Below are 12,773 nucleotides of genomic sequence, written 5' to 3'. Positions count from 1 at the left end.
TTTTGTGTGTGTGGTCTTGTCTTGTTTTATATGCAACATGCATTTATACGTATGTAAGTGGAATGGCTTTAGGACCCTGGGGAGTGGGGAAAGATTTTTTCTGTACTGTAGTACTTCTTCTTTCTCGCTCTTGCTTGTTCACGCTCCTAAACACTTTTTGAAGAAACTTTGGTTTTTTTCTCACTAAGCAAAGGAGAGAGCTAGAGCTCTAGAATTTCAAACACAACATCTGGATGGCATCAGGATACATTGCTGTAAGTTTGGGGAGATTTCCATTTTACTCAAATTCTCACAAAATGTTGGTGTAACCATGGACCAAATTGGAAATTTCTCTCAAGAAAAAAAAAAGCCCATAACTGAAAAAAAAACTAAACTAAAATCCTCTGCCTGCGGTCAACGTTTGGAAAACTAGAGAAATCTTTAAAAGCCCATATCGTGGACAAAGAAGGAGCTAGAGAGCTAAAATTTCAGACACGGCCTCCAGGCTGCACCAGGATCAAGTGATGCACATTTGGGGGCAAATCAGAGAATATTGAAAAAAATCTAAAACCTTGACCCCAAACCAACTCACCTATATTTCTTGGGGCCAATAACGGCACTATGCCAAGTTTCAGACCTGTAGCTCAAGCCGTTTTCCAAACCCTAACCCTAACCCTAAGATAAGGGTAAGATAAAGAGTCCAAACCAACTCGTCTAACGTTCTGGGGGTCAATAACAGCACTGTGCCAAGTGTTTGACCTCTAGCTCAATGTGTTGTCAATGTGTTGTGCCCCACTTTGTACAGATCTTTCCCAGAATGCCTCTTGAAATCTGTGGTATCTCTGGTAACTCGTATTCAATAAGGCTCTGGTTTTTGTCCGAGTGCGAGGCAAAGGTCTGACACAAGAGGGCGCTGCTGCATTTCATAAATACACAGCGTTGCCTTCTCTCATATAACGGTTTGACTCAGATTGAATCAGAGTTTGATTGTAAATATGTAGTATATCACATATAAAAATATAAAACATAGATTGGGGATTAGAACCTGACTGATATTTTGGAAAGGATGATCTCATCACAGATTCTCAATATCAGTCACAAAAACAGGTGAATTATTATTTACATTATGTTCAACCATAGTTTATGAATTAAAGTGTGTTTTAATGTTTTTTTTTTATATTTTTGAGTTCAATGTTATTTCCAATTATCCTCATTGTTTTGTTGTTGTTCACCTCCCTGAATTCAAATCTGTTCCACATCTGTTTATGAACTCAATTTGAGGAATTATTGCCAAAAACCTGTTGTATAAGTTGTTTTTAAACAAAGATATTGCACTTTAAACTCTGGAATATTGGAAATGATTTTGGTCTTTAAAAGCTTTGGTATGAAATAATTTTTTTGACAAATCCTTCACACTCCTGAGGCCAGGTTATGAGACGTATCCTTTTCAAAGCGTGGTTGCCAGGTGTCTGTAAACCTGCAGCTGCACTTCACACTGATTAAAGAGAACAAACTCCTCTGAGCAGCTCAACTCTGAGACTTATGGACCCAGAGTGACATTTCCTGCTCTGTGTATCTGACCTGTGACCGTGAACTCGCTCGCCGTGCTTTCCCCCGGGAGGCTCGCAGCTCGTCACTGAGGTTTGCTGTGAGGCGCAGAGGGCCGTGCGAGGAGCTGATACACAAACCAGATGTGAGAGGCTTTAGTGTTTGCCAGATGTGGCTGTTCTGCTCTGTTCCAGTTAAGAGATTCAAAGTGGTCAAGCATAACTGTACTGGGGAGGATCGCTTTCACAGCTTGCAATTGGCCAAAGCAAACAAAAACAGAGAGACAGAGAGAAAGAGAGAGAGAGATGAATAAAGTGAAGTAAGTGAGGCCATCACCGACCACAAGATTGACCCTATATACATGTAACAACCGTGTCTCTGGTTGTCTCTGGTTATCTTAAACCTGATAGTTCTAATGCACAAAGTGGCTTTCATCAGGAGTTGGTGAAGATTAAACAGAAATGCTGGACCTCAACAGGTTTACAGAAGCACAACTCCACCTGGTCAAAAGCGTGTGTGTGTGTGTGAGGTCTTTAAAGTGGTGGACAACAGCCTGTAGTATGAGTAGTGTGTAAAAAATGCAAATCGTCACTTCAAGATGGTTTTTCCCTTTCCAAAGCTCTCACTTGCTCCGTGACAACTGGTCAGCAGGTTGTAGAGATTGTGCAGCAGTGACGACAGACAGCTTGAGACTCTTACTCTTTCAGCTCACATCATTACATCAGCACTTTCAGCAGTAAGTCTCTGTCTGTGCTCGTGCAGTGACCAGGTTTGTCCAGCAGGGTGGCAGAAATAGCTTTTATGTCCTTTCCCATCATAAAACCAAACAAAAATCATCTCAAAGTGTTGTGTGAGGTTAGAGAGATGTTGATTTAATGATTTGTTTATTTAACAGCTCAAACACGATCCTCCTCTCTCAATGAAGCCACATAATATATTAAATGTCATATTGTTCACTAGTGGATATTTCTAGCTTGCGTGGGATATTTTGGTACTCTTCTTCTCCCAGTAGAGTTGGAAACAGGATACGAGGAGGAGAACGTGAAAGACACCGACTTTGATGACGGCGGTACGGTAGAAAAGACTGCTGGGGGAAAAAAAATATAGAAAACGAGAAATGAGACGAGCGACTTCCACGTCTTTGCCAACAAAACATCCAAGGTAAAGAAAAAAGCGAGGTGAGGCAGGACTGAGAAGGAGTCTGAGGAAGTGAAACAGAAATATACAGGAGAGGGAGACCAGAGGTGATGAAAGGGAGAAGGAGAAGACAGGAGGAAGGAGGAGCGAGGATAGACTGGCTGCAGCTGCTGCCAGATGAGGTTTTTCCAGATGTTAACAAAGGTAGAGAGGGAGAAAAGAGAGAGAGAGGAGAGAGAGGGAGGGAGAGAGAAGAGGGAGAACTCCACTCCTTCTTCTGCTGTTTGCTGTTTGTTTATCCTCAGCAGGTGTTGTGAGGCCGGGTGGAGTCCAGCAGGTAAACGCTCAGCAGCACTCGGGCAGAGGTGAGGACCTCCACTGGCTTTGATGGCCTCCATTTGTCTCTCAGCGTTCAAGGGAACAAAAGAAGCAAATAAAAGGCTGCAGCCCTCGATGCTTCCTATAAACCTGCTGAACTGTTTCCCTCCCCCGCCTCCCTCCATCACTGATCGTTTCCTCTCCATGTACGTGCATGTGTGTGTGTGTGTGTGTGTGTGTGTGTGTGTGTGTGTGTGTGTGTGTGTGTGTGTATGTGTGTGTTTCACATGTAATTCCTAAGCAGAAGACTGGCTCTCATTTTTCAATCCCCCTGTGTGTGTGTGTGTGTGTGTGTGTGTGTGTGTGCGTGCGTGTGTGTGCGTGTGTGTGTGTGTGTGTGTGCGTGTGTGTGTGTGTGTGTGTGTGGAGGCAGAGGAGCAGGACTAAGGAGTCCCAGCTGTCTCTTTCCCAGCTGCCATTGGACACAGTGAAAGAATGGACAGTTTGTGTGAACAACTTTTGTTGCTTTCAGTCTCTTTGAACACCTAAAGTTGAGGATTTTCAAAGTAAAAGTCTTTTGGCAGCAGAATGTCCCCAGAAGTGCAGCAACACAAAATACAAATGGAAAATTTACAAGTGTGTTGTGTTGGAAGTTGACTGTTGTCCTAACAGCGCCACCATGAGGTCGACTGAGCGTGAATGGGCATCAAATCTGGTTCTGGTTCTGACTCATCAAGGGCGATACAGCACTTTATGTAGAATGAGCCACGCCCTCTCAGCTTGGCCTACATGAGGGAGCGCGGTGTGAATTTCAAAAGTTATAATGTTCCAATGTAAAGGTCAAAAAGGTCATTACAGCGCCACCTTCAGGCCAGAGTCCGGACCCAAACACCTTCAGTATCAACGTGTTTGACCAGTAACACTACACATGATTAACATCTCGGGATCCTTCCTCACCATGGACAAACTTACAGGGTCTGTGATCGTTTATAGAGTCATTTAAACCAAGTAGTGGGTCACGCCGAACGCTCAACAGCAGCTCTGGGATTTTCCAGCCCTGAACTCCGGCCGTGCCAAGGCTCTGTTTGGACAGAGGAGGCAGGAGACATCCAATGCCATGTCTAGAGTTACACAGGGGAATAGTCCGGTCCAGACTGGGGCATTCTTTCCCACATGAATGGTGTGTGTGTGTGTGTGTGTGTGTGTGTGTGTGTGTGTGTGTGTGTGTTTGTCTGTGCCCTGTGAGTCTCTTCGTGTGTGTGTGTGTGTGTGTGTGTGTGTGTGTGTGTGTGTGTTGAGAGGGGCCCGGTAAGAGAATCAAGAAACAGACGACATCCTCCTGCTGTGTGAAGAGGGCCTGGAGAACAATAAGGCCTGGCAAGCGAAGGATCCACTTTGGCTCGGGGCCCCGCGGCCGGACAACAGCGAACTTGTTTTGGGTCTTGAACAAATAAATGACAGAGTTCCTCTCAGTTTCACACAAACACACACAAACACACACATCACAGTTCTTTATCAGGTTGCACATGAAGGATTGAGAGCACAGAACAACTTTTCATCTCAGTTCAAATCTGATATTTTAGCAGTTTAGTCTCCCTGTGAACATCAAAGCTCCAGTTTCAGCCCCATTAAGGCTGTAATGACATACTTTCATCTCTATGTTTGACTGAAATCATCATATTTACTCATCTGACTCAAGCGTGTGAACATGTCGTGAAGTTTAAAGATAAATACTGAGCAGAAATGTCACAAATAAGATGGAATTTAAGCTGCAGCTCCTGAGGAAAAGTAGCTCAGCTGAAGCTACCTCAGAGGGAAATGTAGTGTTTCATGAAACAGTTACAGTATTTGTTTAAAAAGACTCGCAATTGTTTAAGCTACACTACAAAGCTGCTCACAGGGAAGCTACTTAGTTACTGGAAAAGCTACTGTCACTCTCAAGGACGTGAATATGACTAAAACGTGAAAGTGAAGCTGTGGCATGACGGATCGCTCATCTCAGGGAAGTCTCACATCTCATTTAAATTTCATGCGGCGCTGAAGCTGAAGCTGAAGCGGCCTGGATGGTGGGAAACACACCGTCATTAATCTGGACATATATAATCAGCTTTGGGAAAACGCTCATCCGTCATGTTCACTCCAGTCCATTTGTTGTAAATGGACGACAGCAGCCAAAGACGTACCGAGATGGACCCGTCTAAACGCTGAACCAGGCCATTTCACGCCAAGGGGAGATATTTGATGTCGTTCTGAGGGTTTCCTGTTGTGATCCAGGAGCCAGAGCAGGATTCTAGCTGCTCGCCCTGCGGAAATGAAAGACGTTTTCTCAACATCCCGCCAAGGACTTTACGACTCAGGTCCGATGAGATGATTTTATTTTTCAAAGGGCAACATGTGGCCGCTGCAGTGAGATGATTCATGTTTCAGTGCGGACGCCACTTCCACCCGTCTGGACAGATTTCTGGTAATAGCTCCGCAAATTGTGCTGTGGCTTTACTGTACAGTGCGCTGACCACACACACACACACACACACACATTCTCACTCACACACTCACACATTTGTCTACACACATTCGCACTCGAGCATACTCACACACACACACACATACACATACACACACCCACGCGGAAACCCATAAATCCAGAGTTTTGTCAATGGGGCTGTTCTTTCAGCGGCCTAATGGTCACACAGACTCCTGACAGCAGGACTCTGAGGCCTCTTTACAGCGCCGTGTTTGGTGTGTTTTCTCAGTTAGACTCTAAAATCTTTGTGTGTGAGGTCTCCGCTCGCTCGCCCTCACTCTCTGTCCCGTTCCCATTCACCCCCCCCCCCCCCCCCCTCCCTCCCTCCCTCCCTCCCTTCCCGCTCTTTGGTTTTCCTCCGGCTTGAGTTTGGAGAGCGCTGCCAGCTCGCCACAGGTTAGACAGAAATAACAGTCGGGCTTCTCCAAGTCAAACAGCTTCCTCGTCAAACCATCTGAAAGCCCCTCTGCTTCCTCTGGGCCGCCCACCGCTCAAAGAATGTGTCTTCAGTTCTCCGAGAGACGGCACACGCGCACGTCTACAGCTAAACAAACCTACCCGCTACCACGGCTACGCAAACCTGCGCGCCTATACGCATCCACCAGCTCGCACGTGGGGGAGATGGAAGGTGCACGACGTAGACACACAAACACCAGACCAGCTCGCACGGCGGTGATTTCGGCGACGGTCCCGACTACACTGCTCCCATTGTTTGCAGGCTTTGTGGGTCCCACAGAGCGGCAAAGTGTTTGGCCAAAGAGAGCGAGACGAAGAGGAGGAGGGGGGGTCGGGGGGGTGAGATCCATTTCTTCAGACCAGTAAAACTGCACTCGCACTCTTAACTGCAGCCACATGGTGAGTTCTGTTAATGGTGAAGCAAAACCTGCCCTGCCACACACACACACACACACACACACGCACACACACACACACACACACACACACACACACGCACGCACACACATAATTTGTCGTTCAGCGAGCAGGTTTCTTCTTGGCAGGTTCACTTCTGCACATGTTCAGGGTTTGCAGAAGCTTTAAGTGTTGCGGAAGGATTTAGGTTGAAGTCCTCAGCCAGATGACAGCTTAAGTCATAAACATATAGAGTAAGAAAAGTGGCAAACTACCCAGAATTCAATACTTCTCATGTATAAAGTTGATCATTTCACTCTATCAAATCAAAGCTGGATCGAATACGGAGAGGGTTCATCCTCTGGGGAACACGCATGTGCACAGAACCCTTGACTGTAACAACCTGACAGAGGAGTCCAGCCTTTGAGCAAGTTACAGAAGCTCCTCGTCAAACTCCTCCATGTTCACGCAGCGCGGGGCCCAAATAAACACAACACATCATCTGTGATACAGCAGCTTACACAACTCCACAGCAGGGCAGAGACTAAAGGGCTCATTTTCACCAACATCACAAGGATTCATCCTCTGGAGACAATGAATGCACACCGCACATCATAAGGAAATCTGTCCCGAGTGTGTCAGGGATCAGAAACAAGGCCAAAGGGGGAAGTTTAGACCTGACAGCAGCAGGGGACAGAAACATTAGGGTTCCTCCTCTGGGGATGATGAATGTTTGTCTGGTCTCTAGTTGTTGGCTCAGCAGAGTGAACCGAGTCGCTGAGTCAGTTCAGTCTTCCTTCACATGATCTCCTCCGTGTTGTGACGTCATGGCGTCTCTAATGTTTCACCACCAAAGCAAAATGTTCTGGTGGAATTTGGAACTAGGAAACTCAGTGATAGGATTTCCCAGGCGAGATGAACTTCATGAAAGAAAAGCAGAAGAAAAAGAGGATATTTTTCATCCTAAGTTTGTTTGTTTTACCCAGAGAGCCCAGACGTTTAGTTTGGGTTTAGACAAACCACTTTAGTGTTGAATTTGCAAAACAAAGCCATCTTGTGCTATTTGTTGGTAAAGTTTGAATAATTATCAGATCTAAACTCCTCTTGATCGCTTTTATTTGCCAGCGTCGCTTTGCTGTTTTCCAGCGGTAAACAAGTATTTATTTATTTTTCCACTTTCTGTATCGCTCCAGCTGAAACCCTGGGAATGATGACAGCATTGGGATATGGGAAGTTTGTGCTATGGCAGCAAAATTGGCACACAAACAACACACACACACACACACACACACACTCACACACACACACACACACACACACACACACACACACACACACACACACACACACACAGGAATCAACTTGGCTCACCTTTCTTTCTAAACATTTCTTTTCCATAATCAAACAGTAAAGAATCGATCAGGTTTGATTAAATCTTCTCTGTTGATTGAGAGGATTTGAACATCTTCATATTAAATAAACTCTCACCACTAAAACACAGGAGAGAAGAAGGCCGCTTATAGGAATGAAGTCATGTGTGCCGACGGGCTTCTGAGAGAATCGGCAGCATCGACATGACGACTGAAGGATTCTGCAGTTTCACATTGAGTCATTTTAGCTCACGTGAATTAGAGATCAGATTAATTACTGTTGTTACTCTTGTTCAATCAACCGTAACACAATAAATAAATGATAAGTGACTGACAGTTTCTGTGGTTGTGTTGGTACGTGAGGCCTCTATGACCTCTGGACCGTATGCAGATTACAGGCAGAGGCTGTTTAGAAATGCATTGCATGTGTGTGTGTGTGTGTGTGCGTGTGTGTAAACCTCTCTGCGTCGCCGCCGCGTGAGGCTGTGTGTCGGGTTTGTGAAGCGAGCCGAGCAGAGGAGCAGCACTAATCAGGCACAGATGACCTGACTTAACCCAAACAAATGGAAAAAAAAAGCAGCCGGGAAGGAAAACGTGACTGACATGTGAACGACCGAGATGGAGACAAGAAATGATGATGGATGATTCTGGTTCTGGGTGAAGAGTCCTTGGTGTTTGTGGCGTTCTTCCATCAGTGTGTTTTTCTTCTAAATGAATGTCGTGGGCCAAGGAACACAGTCTTAAAATGATTCATTCATTCTTAACAATCCTTTGAGGCCGTAGACAACCATTCAGACTGCTTGTCCTGCATTAACACTAGATTACCACCAGATGGCAGCAGAGATGAAGGGCCGTACAACCAGCCAGTACAAATATGCAGTTTAAGATTGTTGAGTTATGGACCAACACAGGTACAGATATGATTTAAGCTGCTCTCAAGGTGAAGGAGTCAGATTTTAAAAGTGAAACGCACACAGAAACACGCAAGTTTCGGCCGACATGTTTGGCCTTTGTGGAAGTTTGCGCAGCCCTGAGAGGTTTCTTCTTATCTATTTTTTACGGTGGGTGGCGGGATGGTGCAGAGCGAGAAAGGACATGGCCGGAGGAAATAGGACAGTGGGCCAGAGGTGGGGGAGACGCGTAGCTTACCAGCTGATCCCAGGGGCTGAGCGGTTGTAAACGCGGCCGGCGTGAGGCGCGGATGCAGCGGGACGGATATAGATCAAGGTTACGGGAGGACGTGCTGCCGATGCTCTGGGGCTGTTCTCTCCCGTTCGCTCTCGCCTCCTCCGCCTCCTCCAGCCTTCATTCCTTCTCTCGGGTTCGGCGGCCGGTTGCCAGCACATGCCGAAACAAGGAGAGTGATTCAGGAATCTGTGAATTGTTGCCAAAGATATCAGTCTGCAGACAGGGCGTGGCATTGCACTTACTCTCTCTCTCTCTCTCTCTCTCTGGCCTCCTACCTGTATCCTTCACTGCTTCGGATTAGTGAAGATTTACTCCCTCTGAGAGCTTCGCTGCAATGTCGAAGAAAAGCCGACAAAGGTTGTTTTTAATGATTAACTGCCATTTGGAGGATAAAACAAATGTCATAGAGAGTCTGAATGTCAGGCCAGGTTTGCTTCTTTATTTTCTGGGGTGATTCATGGAGGCAGAGCAAAGACTCGTCATAAACTTTGTTATCTCTGGGTTAAATAAATGCTGCGTCTGATGACCGTGACCTGAGCTATGTCTCCTCGGCCGTGCGTGGAGTCAGATCAGGAGATTGCAGACAGAGACGTCATGTGCACGCACGCAGAATCCATCTGTCCTCAAACAATGAGCGGGATGTGTGAAGGCGGCAGCAGACACAGCCGTCCTCATCTGTAGAATGAACAAACAGACATGTAAACAGAGACAAAGTGTGAGGAGATATTTTGTTCTCATGGCAGGAAGTCAGATGGGCTTCATTCTCACCTCGGGTCAGGTGGCTCCTTTGGGTGCAGGTGAGAGGCGTGGGTGTTGTTAAGAGTCGCAGGAGTTGAGGTGCAAATGACAAAACAAAATGTTAGTTTGTATCTCGGAGATCGGAGGTGTCAGAGCTCACAGCCGCTCTGTTGTGTCTGTTTACAGTCTCAGGTATTTGGTCACAAAGAGGCTCAGTCAAGTCTCTATTGGTGGATAATGTCCACTCTTACCAAAGAACTGGATCACATACATTGCTTTGATGTACGTGAAAGCATTCTGCAGCTATTTGGCACGTTTCACTTGAACGTGTCCTCGCCAATCCACAGATCTTGTTGAACGCGCAGACGAGAAACGTGCATGAACATCTGTCTCCATGCTGCTGGATAAATGGGAACATGATGTAAATTTCCCTTTAGTGGTGAAATTTTTGTCAAATTGCCAGAGCAGATGAAGTCAGAGCGAGTGAGCCTCTGTGTGATTGTCAGCTGTCAATTTAGCAGTGTGTGTGTGTGCATTCAGGGAAGCTCTCTCTCTCTCTCTCTCTCTCTCTTCACGTACGCAGTGTGAGTTTGGAGCGACGCGCCAGTGCTCGTGTCTGCATTCTGAGACAGAAACACCGTCTGATGGCTGCAAACCAGTCAAAGCGAAGTCTGATCAACCAGCCGACAGAATGCGGCTGAAGTTTGGGTACCGCCTCTCTGCTCAGGCCAGTCAGAGACGCTCAAATAGATCAATGAAAGGAATTATTGATTAAATTATTATCCAATCAGTGTCGTGTGGAGATAGAGCAGGAGACAGACGAGCGGAGGAACGGTCAGACTGACGGTTATGGAGGTTTTGTGTTTTGTGTGGAATGTCTCATCTGGATATCAGGTGTCACAGCCAATGAGACGCCGTGTTCCTTTCACCTCCACTCACAAGTCGTGGACAACTTGGCCTTTGTGCCTCCATTCTTCCACCGTGGGAGAGAGGGAGTTAGTTTAGTGGCCAGCGAGCTAGCGAGCGAGCGAGCGAGGTCGTCCTACACACCAGCACGTGTTCCTCACATACAAACGGCCTCTTCACTGAGCTCAGGACACGGGAGGACAGACGCCACAGATGATTGATCCTGAGGGTTTTACGCTTGAATAGCTTTGTATTTGTCTATCCATACGTTTTTCTAGCCGCTTTAAATCAAACAATAGGCAGAGATCTTCGCCGCTAACGAGAAAAACTTGGCTGGAGAAGCGAGCGGAGGAATTCTGTCTCTGCAGTGGAAGGGAAAAAAATCCTGACAATATGTTTGAAGCTGCGAGAGACGGAGGTGAGCCGGGTGGAGGAGGGGTGGGACCTCCGAGGCTTTGGAGCCAATTTGAGGACCTTGTGATGCAAAACCAGTCCTCGGCAACAGACAGTTCCCATGGCAACGGCGAGCTGCCAAAGTTCCTTGTTGACAAATGACAGCTCCCCTCTCCTCAGCACTCGCCTGACGATGTGTGTGTGTGTTTTATTTGGCAAGTCCCCATCTTTGCCTCAGGGGTGGGGAAGAAGGGGTGAAGAGAGAAAGAGAGAGAGAGAGAGAGAGAGAGAGAGAGAGAGAGACAGTTGTTGTTTGTAACAGTGGAAGTTGTGTATTATCATAATTTCCGAGGATGTGCTGCTGTTGTGTACATGTTTATACACCAAATAACACTGATGGTGCAGATAATAATATGATTCTGTCGACTAATGAAGCTCTTTTTTAAACGTGCATGTAATCATTTACTGCTTACAGTAACACAGGGATACAGGAACAACACACTGACGATCCAATCACAGTCTGCTGAGTGGAGCCACAGTCATACACAGGAATCTGAAGCAGAGGCAGAGAACAACAGGGGCAGACTGAGATAAAGAGCGGCAGGATGCACACGCACACACACACACACACACACACAGACACACACCCCTGCGGCAGAAGTGTCGTGAAAAGATGATCTTCCATCCTCACCTCGCAACAGAGCTGTCAAGATGTTCAGACCTGTGATTTAACCTCCCCACTTCACACCATTACATCCCACCAACACACACACACACACACACACACAGCGCTACAGAATGTTACCACAATGGCTGAAAAACCTGCAGTGTTACAAATGATGGAGAAATTAGGACACACACATAATAAGCAGCATTACTGGATCAAAGGAAGATTTGAACTGAGAGCTGCTGGGTGACGACAGAGAGGAGGAATACAGCAGGAGAGAGAGCACAAAGAGTGTGTGTCTGTGTGTGTGTGTGTGTGTGTGTGTGTGTGTGTGTGTGTGTGTGTGTGTGTGTGTGTGTGTGTGTGTCCTTTAAGAGTGAGTGACCCACATTTCAGTCAATCAAACCAAGACTAAAAATGAATAGGATTTATTTTAGACCAGGAACTAAAATGTGGCCAAAACCTTGAGAGCGACGTCTCAGCATTGTCACCCTCTGATTGGTCTGCTTTTCATTTAGTACTTCCTGTCAGGATAAATCAGGAATTATAATATTAAAACTGTGGCACAGCTTTAAAATGTTGGTATACTTCAGATACAGAGACAAAATCTTACGTCAAATAACTCATTTATCTAATTGCAGTACGTAAACATCAGATTAGTGCAGAGATGCTGCTTGTGTCCTGTCGGCCTGAGTGTCACTCATGTGTTCTCCCTGTGTGGAGCCAGACACTGTGGGAATGTAGTGAGTGCATCTCATGTTGGATATGGTGGGAATGGTGTGTGTTAGAGTGTGTGTGTGTTGAATACTACAGCCAGTGAATATTGTAGGGACAACAGATATGACAGGAACAAGAGTGCGGAGGTGACTGCTGTGAAAGTAACGTCAAGAAGATTAACAGGAGTCGGGCAGTGAAGTGACACCTGAGAGACGCTTGCCGAGCACGATAAGCTGCAGTACAGCACGGCACAGAACAGCACACACACACACACACACACACACACACACACACACACACATGCGTCTGCCAGGCTGCCGTCTCTGGATCTTGCATGGATTAACACGGCTGTGATGTAAAAGAGTAAAAAAAGGAAACAGAGCTTTTTTCATATATTTCTTTTACTGATTCTTTACACATCTTTTCACAGAACATC

This window comes from Genypterus blacodes, unplaced genomic scaffold (assembly GCF_046128005.1).
Source record: "Genypterus blacodes isolate CSIRO-AG114 ecotype Tasmania unplaced genomic scaffold, CSIRO-AGI_Gbla_v1 ptg000109l_1, whole genome shotgun sequence".
Classification (NCBI taxonomy): Eukaryota; Metazoa; Chordata; class Actinopteri; order Ophidiiformes; family Ophidiidae; genus Genypterus; species Genypterus blacodes.
The sequence above is the reverse complement of the archived record's forward strand: the minus strand, read 5'-3'. Positions refer to the sequence as shown.